This window comes from Cavia porcellus, unplaced genomic scaffold (genome assembly GCF_034190915.1).
Source record: "Cavia porcellus strain 051 isolate PalLab524CR breed Dunkin Hartley unplaced genomic scaffold, mCavPor4.1 scaffold_1, whole genome shotgun sequence".
Lineage (NCBI taxonomy): Eukaryota > Metazoa > Chordata > Mammalia > Rodentia > Caviidae > Cavia > Cavia porcellus.
In genome coordinates this window covers 46131476-46151616 of record NW_026947484.1, presented here as the reverse complement: position 1 = coordinate 46151616, position 20141 = coordinate 46131476, and the positions used below count along the sequence as shown (strand labels likewise).

Here is a 20141-nt window from a genome sequence, read left to right as displayed (position 1 = left end):
TAAATTATCTTCAGAATTTAGTTTTTTGTCCTCTTTACTCTATCTTCATTATTTGCAACAGACAACAAAATACACTTATATATACATATGCATATATCCCTTTGAAAAATAAAACGTTCAAATATTACATGTTTGAGATTTTAGTAGTTAGGATTTTTTGGTGTTACTAAGGTCAAACTACCTTATGTTCAACAATATAGGACTCAAGAGCATAGCAATTATCAGCAATGTAAAGAAAAAACCTTTGAGGATTTCCTAACACCACCAAATGTGGGTTTTTTCCTTCTATCCTACCCCAGCTTTATGAATGGTTCAAATCTTCAGTTGTCACAAAACTAGTTTTGAATACAAGAAACAGAGGCATACCACTATTCATTACCCATGGTAAAATAATGAATGAGTGAAGGTGTTTTTCAGATTTAGATGAAGATGCCTTTATTATTATTTTGAAAAAACTTCAGGCATTACAAGGCAGATAAAAATTAACTATTGTCCTCACTTTTACACTTGAAAAGCTAACAGATAATGTATATTTAAAAGGCGGAAATGTGAATGTCAATGTTTTTAATCCCTAACTTAAATCTACCAGCTTTTCTTTCTTGATGCTTTTACTATAAACCTTTTTTTCTCTGTATGCAGGATTTTTTAAAACAGTCTTCAATTTTACAAAAAAAAGGAGGTACATTAAGGCTGCACTACAGGCTGCAGAAGATAGAAGCCCCCTCAAAACTCTTGCAAACAAGCTCTCAAAGCAGTTACTCCTCGTTGTGGTAATGCAAAACAAACCACACCATTAATCATTTAATTCATTTCGCTTTGTGAAAACCACCAGGACATTCGGTGGGACACTAAAGGATAAATCACATTTGCCTAATGGATAGAACTTGGTAATTTCTCCATATGTTGTTACTAATGCTGACACAGCAGAAGGTGCCAAGAAGCCCCCTGTAGCTCTAAAGGAAGGAGTAATAGTTCTTAAATCCTCATTAAATGTATGATTCTATTTCTGCTATGAAATAAATTGCCATTGTCACTTAAACCTATGCCTGTAATTAAACTTCAAGAAAGCTGACTTCAGCATTTCTATTCTTGAAGCCACTCTGTGGAAAGGCGACAGTCCTAAAAAAAAATTTATGATGCTTAGAATACTAATGGATGGCTGTGAGTGTGACCATTTTATTTTAATGAAGTAACAGAAAGGGGTCTAGATCTGAGTCATTTATTCTCCAAGATAGCTGGTGCCTTCATTCTATCGGCAATAGAGAGAGGTATGCTTCAAAGAGGGGGAAATATAACAGTACTAACCATGAGCCAATGGGTCTACATATGTTAACTTATCTAGTCCACTTCATCATTCTGCAACATTAGGTACCATCACCTTGGGTTTATAGTTGAGGAAATTCAGGTTCTAAGAAGAGATTAACCCTTCCAAGGCCACATATAGAATTAGAATTTGATCCCAGGTGGATCTGACTCTAAAGCCAGTGATCTATCTACTTCTTAGCCAGTCAAAATACATTTTGAATGACATTTATAATTTACCATATGGACTGAAATTAATTTCCTCATCTTTCTTATTTAATCTCATCTCTATACATGTAATAAACCACTTTACCTTTACATCAATGCATGAAGTAGCCACTGTACTACCTCCATTCACAAATGAAGAGCTACGTTTGACCCTTTTTAGATGCCCCAAATTAAGCAATAATTTAAAATATGCTCTCCTGTTACAAGAACCAAAGCTTCTATGACAATCAGGAGGAAAAATAAACCTATTATACATACTCAGAGGAAATATTGTGGTTTAAATTGCTGGCTCTATCATCAAGCAGAACTATGTTCAAATCTTCAGGGGGCTGTCTGAGGACTAAAAAGTCATGTGAATAAACCATTGCTTAATTTAGCAAATGTTTACAGAGTGGCACGGAAAGCTGTCCTGATTCCTGCCTCTATTGGATGGCTGGGTGGAAGGAGATAAAAGGAATAAAAGCGAAGGGAGGGACAAGGCAAAAGCAGAAGGATCCTAGGGGCTAGGAAGCCAAAAGAAGCTAAGAGCACTGAGACGAAGCCATTCCTTTCAAAGTCAATGGCTGTGGCTTTTCATCATATCTGGGGCTTAATAAAGCTTTCTTCTCTGTAAGAGAGCCTTCCAATTCTCACTTAAGAAGGAAGCGGTGCAGCATGGAGGATAACAAGCAGCTCCGTGATGGCAATAATGCTCAGGCATCATGCCTGTTGACAGAACAAGCCGACAAGATCATGCCCTCCCTCCAGGACTGAGGATTCCCAAATGTGTTTTGCTACCTTCAAGAGTGGACAGATGTATGTGGAAGAAAATGATTTTATTACAGATTAGATTTTGCGTGTGTTGCTGAGCAGCCCCTGTTGTTTTGACAGGTGTCAAATGGGGGTGAAGGTAGGTTTGCAAATCTAGCCACAATGCCTCCTCCAACTGTACCAAGTGATCAGAAAGGTATGCAGATCTGGGTCCCACTGACGTTTGCTTTACCAGGGTAAGTGACAAGTGCTGGTTGGAAGAAGCCTTCCTAACCAAGTGAACCCCTTCCATCTTTCATTCTTTGTAGAGAATTCCTTTTGGGAGCTAACTGTGCTAAATACTGTTTTAAGTGCTGGATAAGTAATATCCCACTTTACCTTTATACTAATCCACGAGGTAGCTACTGCATTATCTCTATTTCACAAACAGAGTTACAGAGCAAATAAACAGATCACCATGAATGTAAGAAGGAAATGAGCCATGTTTTAAAACTACATAGAGGGACCCTGGAGTCCATACAACACACAGGTTTGTATCTGAAAGGCAGAAGCAGGGATCAAATACTGAGTTTATCTCTTCCTCAAACCAAATGTTACATGCTTTGAAAGCAGACTGTGTTCTCAGCCCTGTGCACTTTGAACACGTTTCTCATTTCATACAACTGGTGGAGGTGAATATCACCGTTAACCTTACGTATGGAAAGACTGTGCCCTAGAGGTGGTAAATAACTTGCCCAAGTTTACCGTAGTGAATTGATGATCAACTTAAAAACCAGCTGAACTGAATCAACATGGCGCTGAGCATGGATGTGCCACCCGAGGACTGTTGCCAGCGTAAAAGGAGACCTGGAGAGGAAGAGCAACATTGTGGGTTCTCCCAAGTGTTGTTTGGGGCTCTTGGTTCCCCTGGAAGAGTTGTCATGCTGGCTCCCTTGACATGAACTCAACTGTGATCATTGGAGGAACTCAGGACTTGTTGAGAATGGCTGTGGTTCACTTTGAGGGAGCTGTGGTCCTTACTTTGAGCATTGCTTTCTAGCTTCGGAGGGGAAGATATATATATATGGGAAGATATGTACTCGCCTGTTCTCATTGTCAGAGAAGCTTGGGACCTCTTTGTTGCTGAGAATGGCTGTGGTACTAAGGGAACCCTAGTCCTTATTTTGAGCATTGCTTCTTGGTTCTAGTTCAGATCCCTCAGCCTGCTGGCACAGATCCTCCGCCCTGCAGGCATAGACTTTCTCGCTTCCACTGCTGACCTTTGGGCCTTCCCAATGCAGATCCATGGAATAGACTTGCATGAGTCATTGTCATGGGCTCGGGGTTTTCAGCTGCGTTACTCTGAGTAGAGCTCTGGGTTACTGCCATGGGATCCAGACCCTCGGCTGAATTTTCTAGGTCTTTAGTGTTGTGGACAGACTTTTCTTTGTATTTAACTCCTTGGGTGACCATTATAAATGTACTATAAATTACATGTCCTGTATGTAATTGTTCTCCTTGCAACTCCTGACTACACTGACAAAGCTAATAAGAATTGGAGCCTACATTTTAAAACTCTGATGCAGAGTCCCTGCTCTTAAATACAGCAGTGCCCTGTCTCCACTCCTTACTAATCTGCCTTAGGCTGTGACCTAAGCCTCAGCTTTCCCATGTGCAGAATAATTACTGATGTCAGTAATTATTTCAAAAGATCAATGTGTGGGTAAAAAAAAAAATGGTGTGTGAATATGTTCTGTATTGCTCTATGCAGCCTGAATTACATTTGTTTTTTCCTGAATTGCTTTAGGTTTGTTTCTTCCTTCAAATACATATCCCCAGTAGAATGCAAGATTCTCAAAGTAGAAAAAATGGTTTCTCTGCTTATAATTTTATTTCCTATGGCACTGAACCTTTTCTGGGTATACAATGTTTAATACATGCTCCTTAAAATAAGCACAGACAGGACAGCAAAGCCAAAGGTTTTGGTTTCAGGAGAAAGCTTTGTTGAGCCATTTTGCAAAAGTTAACTTAGGCTTTTAGCCAACAGTTGTCCTATTTATAGTCCTCATGAAAGGCATGTATATTCTTTTAATTTAAAACAGCACATAGACTAATGTAACCCAACTTCAAATCAATACCAAAATTTAAGGAAGAAAGCATCTGTCATTTGACTAAGCCTCTTAACTTGAGGTGCCCTCCCCTCCATAGCCACTCTCAAGGATCACATGACTAGAACAAGGACACTCCATCCGCATCAAGACTCTTGAAAACATCTTGCCTTTTCTTGACTTTTCTAAACTATTCTCTACAGAGATACATTCTGTAAGTTGTGTATTGTATTTCTTGTAATAAGAGTACTCTATTATATTATCAATAGACACTTTCTACATGATATGCTGTAGGTTTATATTTTCTAAACAAAATGGTTGAATTCTTTACAAAGAATTTGGGCACATGTGACCCCTTCGGACTTATTGGGACAAGATATTTAGGGGATTGGAGGGAGAAAAAAGAAGGTGAATCATTTGTCTCATTATAGCAATGTTTTTCACCTCTTTTATGCTTTGCTCTTTTGAAGAGGCTGAGTTAGTTGCTTTTGTGTTTCTTTGTGTGCTTGCTTATTTGTTTTTCCAGGGCTGAGGATGAAACCCAGGGCCTCACTTACCTTTGGCAAGTACTCTCTCACTGGCTGTACCCCCAGACATCAAGTTGTGTCATGCAGAAAAATTGAATCCCAGATAGTCACTGAAGCATAACTTCATGTTTGGTATTGAAAACAACGGTGAGGGGCTGTCTAACTAATTCTCCAAACATGGCAGGTCCTTAGGTATCAGAGTCTTTGATTACACTCCTCCTCCTGCTGGGGTGCTTGTCCTCATACTTTTCCACAGCTATCTCCTTCCCATGTTTGGGGTCCCTGTCTCAGAGACCTTCATCCTTGGCTCAGTAACTCCTCTCTGAGCTCAGTGACCCTCTTTAAGCTTCTTCATAGCATTTCTCCAGGCCTGGAGCTGTCTCGCCTATGTGTCCACTGCCTGCATCACTAAACCTGAATTTAAGCTTTCTGAGGGCAGGGAACTGTATTTATTTCTCTGCCACAGCCCTAGATCCTTGGCACAAAGTAGGTGTTCAATGAGAGATACATGGCATTTATGCTATAGAGTCACAAAGACTGAATCAAATAGCACATGTACCAAGCTTAATCCAGTGCCTGGCACAAGGTAAGCTTGCAACAAATTGTAGTTCTGGATTTATTACTGATGCAACGTAATTTATACTTGTGCCACTAATCCATCTTCCATTGTAGACTTCATTAAATGATGATGACTTTTTTTCTTTAAAAAAAAAAAAAGACAAAAACGTGGCCTCTCAACTTTCTCAAAACTGCCCTTGTCTAGACAGTTCTGGGCAACCAATCCTTTGGAGTTGGCACACAAATGGAAGCCTATTATCCCTGCCTCACTCAGGAGACTCTTCACGGGCTGTCAGGCAGGATCATTAACACTGAGCTCGGTGTCCAAAAGTAAACTGGTAGTTAATTTTGCTTCCGGATGGGTGGCAGATTCAGCAGCATGCATGCATGGGCAGTCAGTGGCACAGGCAAAGAAAAAGTAACAGGAGAAGTGGGACTCATGACAGATGAGGCTGGTGGGAAGGTGCTGCTCCCTCCATTGCTTTTGGCTCTTGCAAGGTTATAAAAATAAGGACTCCAAAGGCAGGGCATGAGAAGTGCTCTAATTCACTTTCTCGGATGCTCCTTTGAATCAAACAGCTCTGATGGGAATTGGCGGGAGGGGAGGGGTCACCAGGAAAAGTCACCCCTGATGTCTATGGGCTTTCTGTGAGCTCTCATTGAACATTGCAAACACCCTCCTACATAAAAGAGCCCAACGGTCTTTATAACTTGTTTTTAAATGACAGTCTAGTAGGTCATTACTTTTCCTTTCCTTTCCTTCCTTCTTTCTTTCTTCCTTCCTTCTTTCCCTCCTGTTCCATTTAAAATTGACAATGGGGCTTCTTAAACAACTTTTCCAAGAGCCTAGAAGCCTGCTGCCTGGTTGGATAGCCATGCTCTCAGAACAAAAAGAGAAGTTAGAAAGATGAAATAGAGAATGACATTTGTACTTAATTTACTTTGTGAAGTTTGGTTGTACCAAGAAAGAGCAAATTGGATGGCACTGGCCTTCAGGCACCTGAAGGCCCCTTCCTTGTTCCTATCTTTGGTGGTTTTTCTTAACTCCCTAAAGGACTCTGAGTCTCCAACTTTCTCCATCAGTTTCATCATCAAAATTTTCCTGCATCAGAGCTGGGGGTGTAGCTCCATCACAGAGAGCTCAACTAGCATGCACAAGGCCCTGTGTTCTATCCCACCACTGAAAAAAAGTCTTCCTGCATGGAACTAGTTGGGAAAAACTAACTTATCCCAAATGGAAAAATTTAGCCCAGTTGTTGTTTCCTTTTATAGGCAATACACAGCTTTCATGGCTTAAGGACCACTGTAGGCTGAACTCCCAGTACCTCAACACATGACTCTATTTGGAGACAAGGTCTTTTAAAAAGTCGTTAAGGTTAAACAAGCTCATTGAGGTGGACCTTGCTCCAATATGGCCTGTATCCTTATAAAATGAGATAAGGACACTGGCAGGTGTTGAGGGGCTCCTGGGAGAACAGAGAGAAAAGATAGCCATCTACAAACCAGAGAGGCCTCAGAAGAAACCAACCCTGTTGCTCCCTGGACCTTGGGCTTTACGTCTTTAGATCTGTGAGGAAGTAGGTTCCTGTTGTTTGATCCAGCCAGCATGGAAACTTTGATATGGCAGACCTAGAACACTGATGCAAGCGGAGTGGTCAGACCTATGTTGGAATCTCAACTCTTCAATTCACTAACTGTAACACCTCAGGCACTGAAGGTCTCAGGGCTTCGCTTTCCTCAGCTACCAAGGGCAAGAATAAATGTGCCTCCTACCGTGGTTATGAGGATCATGACACATCGTCGTATGCTATTGGCAAGCATGGTGCTTGCAAGGCACTTAGAAGTTAGCATGAAGTACGTCTACTATTATTGTTGTTGACTGCAACTGGATTCTTCACCGGTATTTACACTGATACAGTAGATACCCAAAAATATTAACAAGGGCCCTTACTTCTCATACAGATGGCATCAGAAGCTACAAACACAACCTTTGTCTCCAAAATGCAAGTAAGAATCATGATAAATAGAAGCATAGTCTATTCTACAACAAAACAGGCAGAGAAAAATGTGATCTGTGAGAAAATGCCACTACCAACACATCAAACTTCTAAATTTGTAGACCTATGAATGACTATAGTTAAACACAAAGCTTGTTACCTATAAATGCTAATAAAGAAGCAGCTCATTTCTGACTGATTTGCTAGGAAAGCTTCTTAAATATAGGTTCTCAGATAAGCATAAACTTGGACAGTTATCTAAAAATCATGGTTTCCAGTCAGGCACATTAAATTACAAATAAACATTCTTATTTTCTATATTCAAATTATTGTTGGTAACAAATAGTTTCCCTAGTAACTTTCAACATGAGAAAGGAAGATAGCACTAAAGCTTGAACCACTTTTTCTACCTCACAGTTTTTTTTTATTTATGTGTGTGTGTTTGAGACAGGGTTTTACTACACAGTTCAGGCTGGCCTTGAACTTACTTTGTAGCCCAGATTGGCCTTGAACTAACATTGATCCTCCTACCTCAGATTCCCGAGTACTGAGTACTGGGGAGTATGGGGATTACAGGCATACACTACCACATCCAGCTACCTCACAGCTTTACAAAGCTGTTATCTACAAAATAGACCATTTATAATCCCAGCACTTGGGAGACTGAGGCAGGAGGATCTCCATATTTTTAAATCACATCTTGTAAAGACACAAAAGACGACTTACAGAACTGCTTCAAAAAATGGCAAGAATGATAGGAGAAATGTGTTTGGTTTTTTGTTTGTTTGTTTCTTTTTCATCAGTACCAGGGATCAAACTCATGACCACATATTGCAAGGCAGATGCTTATGCTGCTGAGCTAAATCCCCAGCCCTGAGAAGTGTGTTTGAAGTAAGGTGGACTATTCTGAGGAACATTATGGCAGAATGTCTTACTGTACCAAATTATTTCACCATATATTTTTTATCACACTTCTCATATATTTGTATAAATGTGAACATATTTTTACATATCTTATAATTTAGATTCTGGATGCTATCAGATTTTCCCTAGTAGCAAGGAGTATTCTGAGTCTTTCAGTAAATATAAGGCTCACAAACCTGTTTCTGCCCTTTTGGAAAAAGTCTGATTGCTTCTTCCATCCATATGCTTACATGTAATTGTATGACCAAAACAGTAACTCAAGACTGTAACACCAGCTACTTACTATGTGTTCTATTAAACACTTCCCTATCATAGCTCTTTCTTTGGAAATCCAATTCGCAAAGTTTTCCTAAATGTACCCATTTCTTGGAATTCACAGTGTTATATCATGAACAGCTTTTGTCTTATTCTGTCAAAACAAATATTAACTCCACAAGGGCAAAGGTGGCTTCCTCAAGTAGCTCATAAATAAGCAACAAATGTTTTTTATTGAACTATGAAACTGCCTGATTGAAGGAAATGTACATGGAGAGTTTTGGAGGAAAAACAAACTGGCTTGTTCGGGTCCTCATCAGAAGCCAAAAGGTCAGTAAAACAAAACCAGCTGGGGTTTAAAAATCAGCAGTGAAATAAAACTATCCAAAAAAAATCTTCATCAAGGTATCCTAACACAGTATCCATTAGTCACATGAAAGAAAGAAATACGGAGTAGTAAATATTAGCCATCTTTAAAAATTTAGTACCTTGACTTACTACTTAACTACCCAATAAATACTGATAAAACTAAGACAGTGTTACATAGTACAATACCAAAAATATTTACTAAAAGATATGGCAACCAAATATGCCCTTGTCACACTGATTTAGATAAACCAGTATATGCTCTGAGCATCCTTCAGGGCAGGGGATGAGCCCCCGCCCACTACGTAACTCTCCAGGCCTGAATTTCCCTACAGTGACAAATTCACTAGTGTTGGGAGAAACAAATGACCTCAAATATGTCAAAGTGTTAATGAAAAACAAAGCAGCATGCTGGTGGTCTCTTTCTCTGCTTAAATTGTCAAATTAACATTTTGTTGCATTAAACTTAGATTTTATTTTATGGCCTAAATAGATATTTTCTGGTTGACAAATTGAATAAGGATGTCTTTAGCAAAGCACAGAAATTAATAATAAAACAGCTAGTCATGTCTTAGCAGCGTCCCTTCCTGGAATGAGTTTAACTCTATCTTGTTACAATGTCACTTAGCTAGTAATTCTGATCTTTTATTTATTGAAAGAACATGTACAGGACACGAAATACTAAGTGGACTCAGGGCCCATCCTATTTTCAGCAAGCTGGGGGGAAAGTAATGAGAAACATTTTTACTCAGTGGAGACCAGAGGACTATTCTCTTCCTCCTCCTCCTCCCCTTCTTTCTCTTCCTCTTTCTCATCTCCCTTTTCTTTTTCTCCTCTGCTCCACTCCTTCTTTTTCCCTCTTCTCAGAATTACAATGTACGTACTGAAGTGAGAGATCTGCAGAACCATGCGGACACAAACAACCACCAAGTTTACATTCTTAGGAATTGCAAACTTGGTGCCCATACAGGCTCAAGAACTGTACAAGGAGACAGCTTGCACAATCCTGGCAGATAAAATTCCAGAACAGTGATCAGTACTTTGACTCTTTATTGAAAGAATCGGTCCATCTATGACCCTTCTATTGAAGTTTATGGTCTTTAAAAATTCTCTCATCTTGCTCTTCACCTCATGAACATGTTTTAAAAATTTTTAAAATGATTGTATTCTTTTCTATGAACTCAGTGTAGCAGAAAGATTACTGAGCCACGTGTCAGAAATCTTGTCTTAACATCCTGGCTCTGTTCTATGCTATACAATCCTAAAGAAGTCACAAGATTTAAATCCTAGATTTTGCACTAAAAAAATAAAGATGCTTTTCTCCATTACCTCTCAATATTGTAAGAAGAAAGTTAGAAAATAATTTGAGGCAAATGAAAATGAAGACACATTAAAACTTACTGAATACAGCAAAAAAAAGTACTACAAAGGAAGTTAATAGCATGGAAAAAATCCTACATTAAAAAGGAGAAACAATTTCAAACAACAAAACCAAAATGTTCTATCTCAAGAACTAGAAATTAAAGAGCACTGAGATAATGAGCTACTTTCACTTAGCAACATGCGCGGAAGGTTCCTTCATACCTTCTTGTGATGTGGTAGTTCATTTCTTTTGCATCAATGAAAAATACTCTGTCGTACTGCAAAAATGGTTATTCATTCAATTACTGAAGGATAGCAAGTATCATAGTTATTAATAAAACATCTATAAACATTTATGCTATTATTTCAATATTTGTGTCCTCCTAAAGTTTTGAGGTTGAAATCCTCATCCCCAAAGTGACATTACCAGGAGATGGAACCTTCAGGAAGTGATCAGACCACAAGTTTGGAGCCCTCATAAATGGGATTAATGACCTTTTGTGAGAGATCTCCGAGAGCTTATTCATCCCTTTGTCACATGAGAGCTCTCATCAAACAATGAAGCTTTTGGCACACTGATCTTGGTCTTCCCCAGTTTCCACTCCTATAAGAAATACATTTCTGGTAGTAGCCCAAATAGACTAAGACAACTTATGTATAGGTTGTTATGTGGACATACATTTTCAATTCATTTGCATAAATACCAAACAGCATGACTGCCAAATCATTAAGACTTTGTAAGAAATGGCCAATCCGTTATTTTTTAAATTCCAACAGTGATAAATGAGAGTTCCTTTTACTCCACATCCTCAAAGGACTCAAGACTCACATTAAGTTCCAACATGCATTTGTACCATCCCCCTAAAATGTTCCTCTTCTTTGTATTTCTCCAAGTATATCCTGAGACATGAATTTAAGTGCAAGTATTTTATTTGGAGCTAATTCTGAAGAGCACCATGAAGGAAGTGACATTTTTAAAGACATTATCATCCCACTGGAGAACTCGGGGTTACAATGTGGGATCTGCCTCAAAATTATCACAACAACAAAAAGATAAGAAACCTAGATATTTATCCTTGACATCCTCACACAGCAGCACTATTTCCTTGGAAGTTCTGACTTTCCCCGCATGTGAACTGAGTTTTCTTCTTTAACTAAAAAAATCCCTAAAAGACTCACATGATTTTTGTACTAAATGACCCTTAGCATAAAGAAGCATACGTTAAGAAAAAATGGTCAAGGCACAAACAGTATCTGCTGCAATGGAAATCTCAGTATGTAAATGGTTGAGATATGACTAAATAATTTGATATTTATCTTGATTATAAGGAAAAAGAGCAAACAAACTAATCAAAAAAGACAAATTTAAGTTTATTGTAAAGATACTGATAGGTTCTGTAGCATGCATGTAGAGAAACCAAAGTAATACCAAGCCTGATGGGAACTAAAATTAACAAACTATTCAGAGCCACATTCATGGCTTTTCTCTGCCCACTTCTTCCTTCACGTCTCTTTACTACTCTATTAGTCAGGTTAGGCTAGGCTATGTGTATTAGTCAGTCACCCTTCTGTTGCTGGAACAAATTCTCTCACCGTGCTCTTTACCTGATGAACCTGACATACACAATTTAATGAAGAAAAGTGTTATTTGGGCTCATAATTTCAGAGGGTTTAGTCCATGGTTGGCTGATTCTAAGTCAAAAACAGCATGGTAGAGGAAAGCAGCTTAGTTCATGAGAGCTAGGAAGCAGATAATAAAAAGACCAGAGTGAGGAAGGAACTGGAGATAGGATATATCGCCCAAAGGGCTGCTCCTAGTGACCTGCTTCCTCCAATTAGGTCCCACTTCCTAGCCGCCCATTCAACTATGAACCCATCTGTGGATTAAATTTTAATGAAGTTAGCATCTCGGTAATATAATTACTTTAAAGCCCCACCTCTGAAAACATAAGCCCTTCAAGGGATGTTTCCGATCCAAATCATAACACTACCTTACAGTAATATACAACCCTCCAATCTCTGGCTTAATGTAACAAGTTAATTTCTCCTTTATTGTTATTCAGATAGTGGCTTGGACTAGTCAGCTTTCCTGCCACTGTGGCACAATACTCAACACCCACAGTGGAAAGGAGGACAGGTTTAGCTTCGTTCACAGTTTCAGACAATTAGTCCATGGTCAGGCAGTTCCAATGGAAAAAAATATGGCAGAAGGATATGGTGGAGCAAAGATGTTCAGCTATGGCAGCCAAGAAACAGAGCAGGGGAACAGTACCAAAAAGGAAGGGACAGGAACTGTGTATATCACCCAAGATCATGCCTCCATGATTCATCTAGACACATTTAGAAGTATTATGAGTCTCCTAGACAATTCCCAAGCTAACAAACAATCCAGTTCGCACAATTAAGACTAAGCATTACATGACCCAATAGTTCTGATAAATGTCCTCCATGTAGAGCTTCAAACACCCAAACAGCTTTGACCTTACAGCTCAAAAAGCTCTGTAACATTGTTTAGGGGATTTTTACTATCTCAGAAAATAATGTATCACTTCTACATACATTTTTGTGGGCAAGAACTACCCACAAAAGAGAAAAAGATTAGCCGATTAGACATTGTTAAGCACCAGTAATGTCTACCACATCTAACACAGTCCTTGAAAGTTTGGCTTCCACATAACTGTATTGGGTAATCTGGCCTCTTAGGACATCTCATGACATTTTTACCCAATCTCCTCACCCAACTAACCTGTCCAATCTTTCAGTTTTTCAATTTCAAAATCCTAAGAGAAAACGTTCTATATACTGTGTCTTCCAGCATTAACAAAAGTGGTAACAGTTAAATCAAAATGAAATTGTGGGGCAAATAACTTCTGACTTTGAGCATGGATTTAAAGATTATAGAAGAGCCTGGGGCAACATTTATCGAACACTCACAATAAAAAGATTCTGCCAACGAGTTTATTTTTCTAGCAAACTAGTTTCGTTTTAAAAGAAAAGAAAATATTTGAAATTTTACAGAATGTAGAGAAAGTTACCAGGAAGACAGCTCCAGAGAATATTAGAAAGAATGTGGAAGCTATACCGGGAGGCTTACAAAGAAAATAGGTATCATTTTTAATGAAGAAAGAATCACAATACAAATTGGACTAACAGTTTAATAGCATTCATAATGTAGAATTTTAAAATTAGAAACATGAGATGAAATATTAAACAATGATTAGGGAAAATGTGAATCCCAAAGGGGTGTTCATAATCCTTCAGAAATTAATTTAAAATTCCTTTTGATCAGGTATTTTCAAATTATAACAAATTCATAACCATGCTTATTATAAAAAGTGCAACAACCTAGTCAAAATGCATAAAGATAATCATCTGCCTCTTTTCTCCAACCCCAATCAGAAGCAATACTAATGACACAGTATCCTGACAGCCTTTCTTGTACATTCATATAAATACAAGTATGTTTCTACCTAGGGGTTGGGGTGGGTTGTGTGTTTTTTAACAAAGAGAATCATAATGCACACATTCACCTGTACTTGCTCTTTTACATTTGACAGTATATTAGAATAAGCAAAAAACAGATATGTGTATATGTGTTTGTATAGAATGTATAGTCACTCATTAGTTTATTAAGAGTAGAATATCCTGTATCTAGGGAAGTAGAAACGGTATGTTTTTAATAGCTTCCATCTTCCCCTCCACTGCTACCTATCACTCATCCCCTGACCTTTCCAAGTAACCATGGTTTCCAGCTTGTTATGCTTTAATAGATTTCTACATTTTCATGTAGCTCTATGCAAACATATGTACATAAATAGTACTTTAAGGGGAAGCATCATCAGTCCCCCAAAACCTATAAAAATTATCTTGTATATATTCCTATGAATCTTATTTTTCTCAGTCCACAACATCTGATGGAAATACCTTTATTCTGTACACTTTTTATAGTTTTCAGTGTACTGATCTTTTACATTATCTTGTTAATTCCAACCAAGCTTTTTTGATGCTATTAAAATGTTATATTTTAAAATTATGGATTGTTAATTGTGCATACCTAGTAGAAATAGATGCCGTTATGTAATGCATCTAGATGTGCCCCCAACGCCTTGTATGCTCATAGGCAGGGCTTTTTAGAGGCGGCTGGAGCTAGGGTGTGTGGTACTAGATTAGACCACTGATTATTTCAGCACATTCTGGGTGTGGATAATGGGAAGGCCCACCCTAGTGGGACACCATCCAGAAAGCCTGTAGCCCAGATGTAGTAAGAGTTCAAAAGGCTGACTGCCTGCTACTTCCTGCCCTTGCTTGTCATGAACTGTTCCTCCTCCGCATGTCTCTCTGCCATGTCACCCTGCCATGGAGCCAACTCAACTGTGGACTGAAACCTCTACAAACTGTAAACTAAAATAAACCTTCCCTCCTTTAACTTTGTGTATCAGGTATTTTGTCTCAGCACCAAGAGAATACTCAACTGATTTTTATATATTTCATGAGTTACCTTCATTCTGGTTGAAGGAAATATGAATGATTCCCAGTCCTATGTTGCTCTGAGCATTACTTCCAGTAATTGTCTTTTCTTTAGAAGTTATTATTGCCCAACCTGGCAGGGATTCACCCCACATGCACAAATTGTGTTCCAGGACACAAGCAAACTCCCCCCACCATATCAGAACACTCACTCTGTCTATCCTTTCCCTCCCTACGAATACTTCCTTTCCTGGACTTCTCAAAATCCACTCCCCTGTTGCCTCAAGTCACAGATACCATGGACTATGTTTGGGTTCCTCTTCTGTGTGCTTAAGTCTGGAAATTTTCATCTAGTAGAAACCCTGGGATGTCTTTAATCTTTCATATAATGCATTGTGATAGTTTTCCTGATCCTCTACCATACTTGCTATCCTAAAAAATATCCTTACTTGGTCATAGCTCATGAATCTTGATACCATGCTAATACCTTTTTGCTGATATTCAATTTAACATTTTTGAACCTAATAGTTTGGGTTTATTCATTAGGTTCTTTACTAATTATATAATCAGATTTTATTAGTGAAATTATGATAGCATTATTAGTGGACTGTGGAACGTTATTTTTTCTTTAAATTCTTTCAGTAACATTAAAATTAAATTTCTTACTAGCCCCCAGGGATCCAATCTAGGGCCCTGTACACTGGGTCCATATATACCCCAGTCATAGTTATGCACTTTATCACCAAGCTACATTCCTAACTCTAAAACTAATTATTTGTAAAAATTTAACTAGAATTCATCTGTCCTTTTCAATAATAATCTAAATGATCAAATTCCCATAATCTTTTACTTTTGAGAGGTTAATTCAGTTACATATTTTGCCAGGAAGTATCCATTTCTTCTACATTTAAAGCATTTTTCCAATGGTTGTTAATTTGCAAGCAATACTGTACTTTCTGCTATATTAAAAGTTATATTTCCTTTCCCAGAGCTCATAATATATGTACTGATTTACTATTAGGTAAGAAAAAATACCAAAATCATGCCTCTAACCAAAACATTCTGTTTCCTGCTTTTCCTTTCCCATTTCATTTTTTTTCCCAGTATCAGATAATTAGGACGCTTGTAATTCCCCATTCTCTCCTAAGCCAGCCTGAGGACTCTCTCAAGATTCATTTTTTTCTTCAGTTGCATTTTTCTCATGTGGAATAAGTAATTCCTACGTTCTCTAAGTTCTTGCAAATATCTTTCTTACCTGGCAAATAAGTTACCTCTTGGTTGGCTAGAAAATGCATAGGGTGTGCTGTGGTACAAATGTGTCCCTCAGAGTTGATGTGCTGGGGAACTTGGCCCCTAGTACAGAGAAGTATGGAAGGAGAAATCTTAAGAGATTTTGGGATCATGGAAGCACTACCGTCATGGGTTGAATAGTCCCATTTTAGCAGAAATGGGTTCCCTATAAAGATTGAGTTACCAGCTCTCTTGCTCTCTTTGCCTTTCCCAATGGAACGATTCAGAAAGAAGCTTGCACCAGACTCTGGTACCTTGATCTCGACTTCCCAGCCCTCAGAATTATCAGCCAATATATTTCTGCTTGTTATAAATTACTCAGTCAATGTCATTGTGTTACAGCAGCACGAAATGGACTAAGATAGGCTGACTTCTCAATGTAGAATTTACTTCACATTTTCAACGTGGCATAAAGAAGTCTAATGTCAATCTGATTCTTTTTTTCTTTATAAGTAAGTTGTGGGTTTTTTTTTTTTCTGCCTAGGGTATTGTATGATGTTCTTTTCTTCACATTGATCTGTATATGCCTGGGTCATTTTTCATAAATGTCACCTATAGTTCTAAAAACTCTTTTATCTTTTTTTTTTTTTTTTTGGTTCAGAGAAATTATTTTCTCAATTACAGTTCTACCTATACATTTCTTTTCATATTCTAAAATTCTTAGTAATCTTAAATTTGATCTCTTGGATATATTTACCTCCTGTCTTATCTTAGTTCTTCTATCTATCTTCTTCATTTTCTCAGATTCTCAACCCTTCCCAAAATACTAGTTTATATTATTGACAGAAATACTGTAGAATTTATATAAAGTCACCTTCCAGTAGAAATAATCACATGATTTAAAATACCGAGAACTTAGTGAGATCTTATTCCAAACAAACAAACAAAAAAAATTTTTTTAAAGGTTTGGGATGTAGCCCAGTGCAAATCTTGGGTTAAATTATCAATACTAAACTAAATAAATTATCAAAGAATATAAACATAAATGTTTTAAAAAGATAATATAGAATATTTAAAATATAAAACCTAAATTACTGAGCTAAATTGTGCCATAAAGAGGGTTCTTCATAATTTCTTTTGAAAACAGAAACATCACACCCAACATTTTTCAAATGATTCAGTTTTTATAAAACACATTTAGTCAGACCCTTAATCATTAACCAAGTAAAAAGTGTTGTGGGGGGGTCAGAGAATTTTAAAACGTCAAAGCCTACGATCAACTCCTTGCATTGACTTTACCCCCTACAAAAAAGAAGAGGTGGGGTTAGAAAACAATGTAGAGAAATAATAAGAGTGAGAATCCTCCGTGCTCATTCTTTAGGTTTAGAGACTGTTGTGTCAATTAATGGTGAAAAATGGAAAGATATCTTTCATGTTTCATTGGAAAATGGCAAGCTTTTTTTTTAAACAAAAATATACCAACAAAGCATACTGGTATATTTTAAATTTGCTTGACTTACTACTGAGAAAACACCATTTAGGTGAATAGTAAGTTTCAGAGGCTAATCAGGCATTTTACCCAAATGAGAACATCCAAAATCACAGGAGGAATGATGAAATTACAAGGCTAACCATCCTCATCGATAGATCGATCAGCAGCTGGATAAAAGAAAATATTACCCCAATGGGATAGTACCTCTATAATATCATCAATTACATCCTGATACTCATTCTGTTTTAAAGATACTTCACTGGGGACTTTAAAGTACAGACACTATAGCCTAATGGTACACCATAAGAGGAAAATCTTCAAGTGCCTATTCAAATATTTTAGAGAAGTGAATGTAAGAAAAATAAAGCAGAACAGCACAGAAGTTAACCATGCTCATTTGGAAGGTATTTGTCACATAAAAAAACTGACAGAGGTAGAAGACTACATTCAATAAATGAATGAAAAAAAGCAACAAAATTTCATGCACCTGAAATCCCAGTCTCACCAATATTGGACCTTTAGTACTTACTCAAGTGTATTTTCTTATCAAGTCATTAACCTGAAAAATGATGATACAGGGCTTGGACCAACTAATGCATACAAGTAAATAAACCTGCTGCCTATAACAGGGTGAATTCTCAATAAATGACATTCTTTCTAAGCTCTCCTAGGGATGAGTGATTTAGTTAACTCCTGATCAGTAGACCTTAACAAGTCACCTCAGGATATTTCCTAGTAGTTCTTGAGGGCAAGCACTCCTTCCAGACTTTTGTGTACAGGAATCTATACTGTGCTGAATCTGTACTGTACGGAGGTCTGTGTACCCCACACTGTATCATACCACCTGCCTTTCCTTTGAACTAAGCTTAAGCTTTCCGCTGAGATGCAGGCCTCTTAGCATGCACAGTATACACTGTGACAAAGTCCAAATTCAATTCCTTACTTCACTGGCCTAGTCACTATGATTTGCAGCCAAATCCATACAAAAATCATGAAAAGATAGTAACTTACAATGGTAGTGACACTTCTTCCTAAAAGTTTCTCAGTAATTAACTACCTGGTATGAGAAAATTCTCTTGGAACCCATAAATTAGACGCGTCTTGCAAAGTACAGATAACATCTCAACCATGTTTGAAAAAAGTGTATGTCCTTAAATCAACAACATACACTTTTGAGTGCTCTGGTCTCAACTAATTATCAGCCAGGTTAAAAGTAAACTGCGAAGCATTTGTGATTAACACATTTTAAATAAAAATTAGGATTTTCCCCCCTTACAGCAAAAAAAAGGCGTTGGAAAAATCATCTTGCTTATTGTTCCGTTTCTCCACTGATAAGACTACAGAAAGTCCATTTTCTTCCCTAGGCAATATAGTGATTCTAAATTATGTTGCTGCATGTAAACAAGTTACCTTTTCTGGGAGATAGTAATTTGGAAAATTTTCTCAGAATTTGGAAATAATTTTTGTCACTGCCTGTATGAATCACTCAGCAAAAGTCAGCCATGTACTATTTCCAATAAGTTACTACTTTAGCATGTCACTCGATTCAATGATTTTTTTTTTCTGTCACTGTATCAATGGTTTTGCTGACAAGTGTCATCTCCAGCGACACCTGGGGGGAAGAGAGAGAGAGATGAAGATTACTTAATACGTAAGGGCTCACACTGGAATACATCCCCAAACATTCACCACCACCATCAGCAGCACCACACACCCCTCACAAGAGGAAACAGAAAGAAACCCCCATGCTGGTGCTGGATCGATGTTCAGGGCACGTGACAATAATATTGTTTGCAGACAAACGTAGACTCCGCAGCCATACAGTAATTCATTCAGAGCTAGTTACCAAACGACAGGCACCCAGAATAGGCAGACTCGACCTGCCTGGACTCAACGCACGTTGCTGCAGACCTTGGGAAGCTCAGCTAAGCAAGGGATGAGGCTACAGCTTTGGAGGCAGCAACCGCGAGGACGGTGGGGATACGAGGATGGGCTGGGGGTTCGGAGCCTGAAATGAAGGTGGCATCGATTTCGACTAATGCAGAACCTTTATACTAGTTACCTCGCTAAATCTCATGCCACGCCAGGAAGTCGCGATTATTAACCCCCTTCTGGAGATGCGGCGTTGGGCTGAAGCAGGAGGTTTTGAGGCTCTCTCCACGACTCCCGCCCAGCGCTGTCTGGCTCCAGGTGGGGGCGCTCGGGGCTCCGGCTTCTCGGAGAGGGCGACGCCGTGCGGCTGGGGTCGCCCGGGGCAGCGGAGAAGGGGCGTCCACCGCTGCGCTGCTCCGCCCTCGGTGGAGCCGAAGGCTCGCGGCTGACTAGAAGCATCCGCCCCCCTCCGCCAGCCCACTCGCGGCGGGGAGGAGGTTCTCACGGTCCCTGTTCCTGGGTGACTACTTCGCAGGTCGGAAGGAAGCGGGGTAAGGGATGAGTCATCCCGCCTAATTCCTCCTTCCTGAACCCCCCTCTAGTCTCCGCACGTCGGCCCCCTCCCGAGATCCTGCAGCCGCGAGCGAGCTAGAGAGCAAAGAATCTGCCCCTCCTCAGACTTCACCAAACCCCCGGTGGCCTGCGGATGAAAAGAGACAGACAA

At 38.8% G+C, this 20141-nt stretch overlaps 1 long non-coding RNA gene across 1 annotated transcript; it reads right to left on the bottom strand.

Moving 5' to 3' along the window:
- Positions 1–11703: 11703 nt before the first annotated feature.
- On the bottom strand, positions 11704–20089 carry LOC134475772 (uncharacterized). Its single transcript, XR_010047011.1, has 2 exons — positions 19608–20089; positions 11704–19157 (listed from the first exon to the last, which is right to left on the bottom strand). It is a non-coding gene; the product is annotated as an uncharacterized LOC134475772 (long non-coding RNA).
- Positions 20090–20141: the final 52 nt, after the last annotated feature.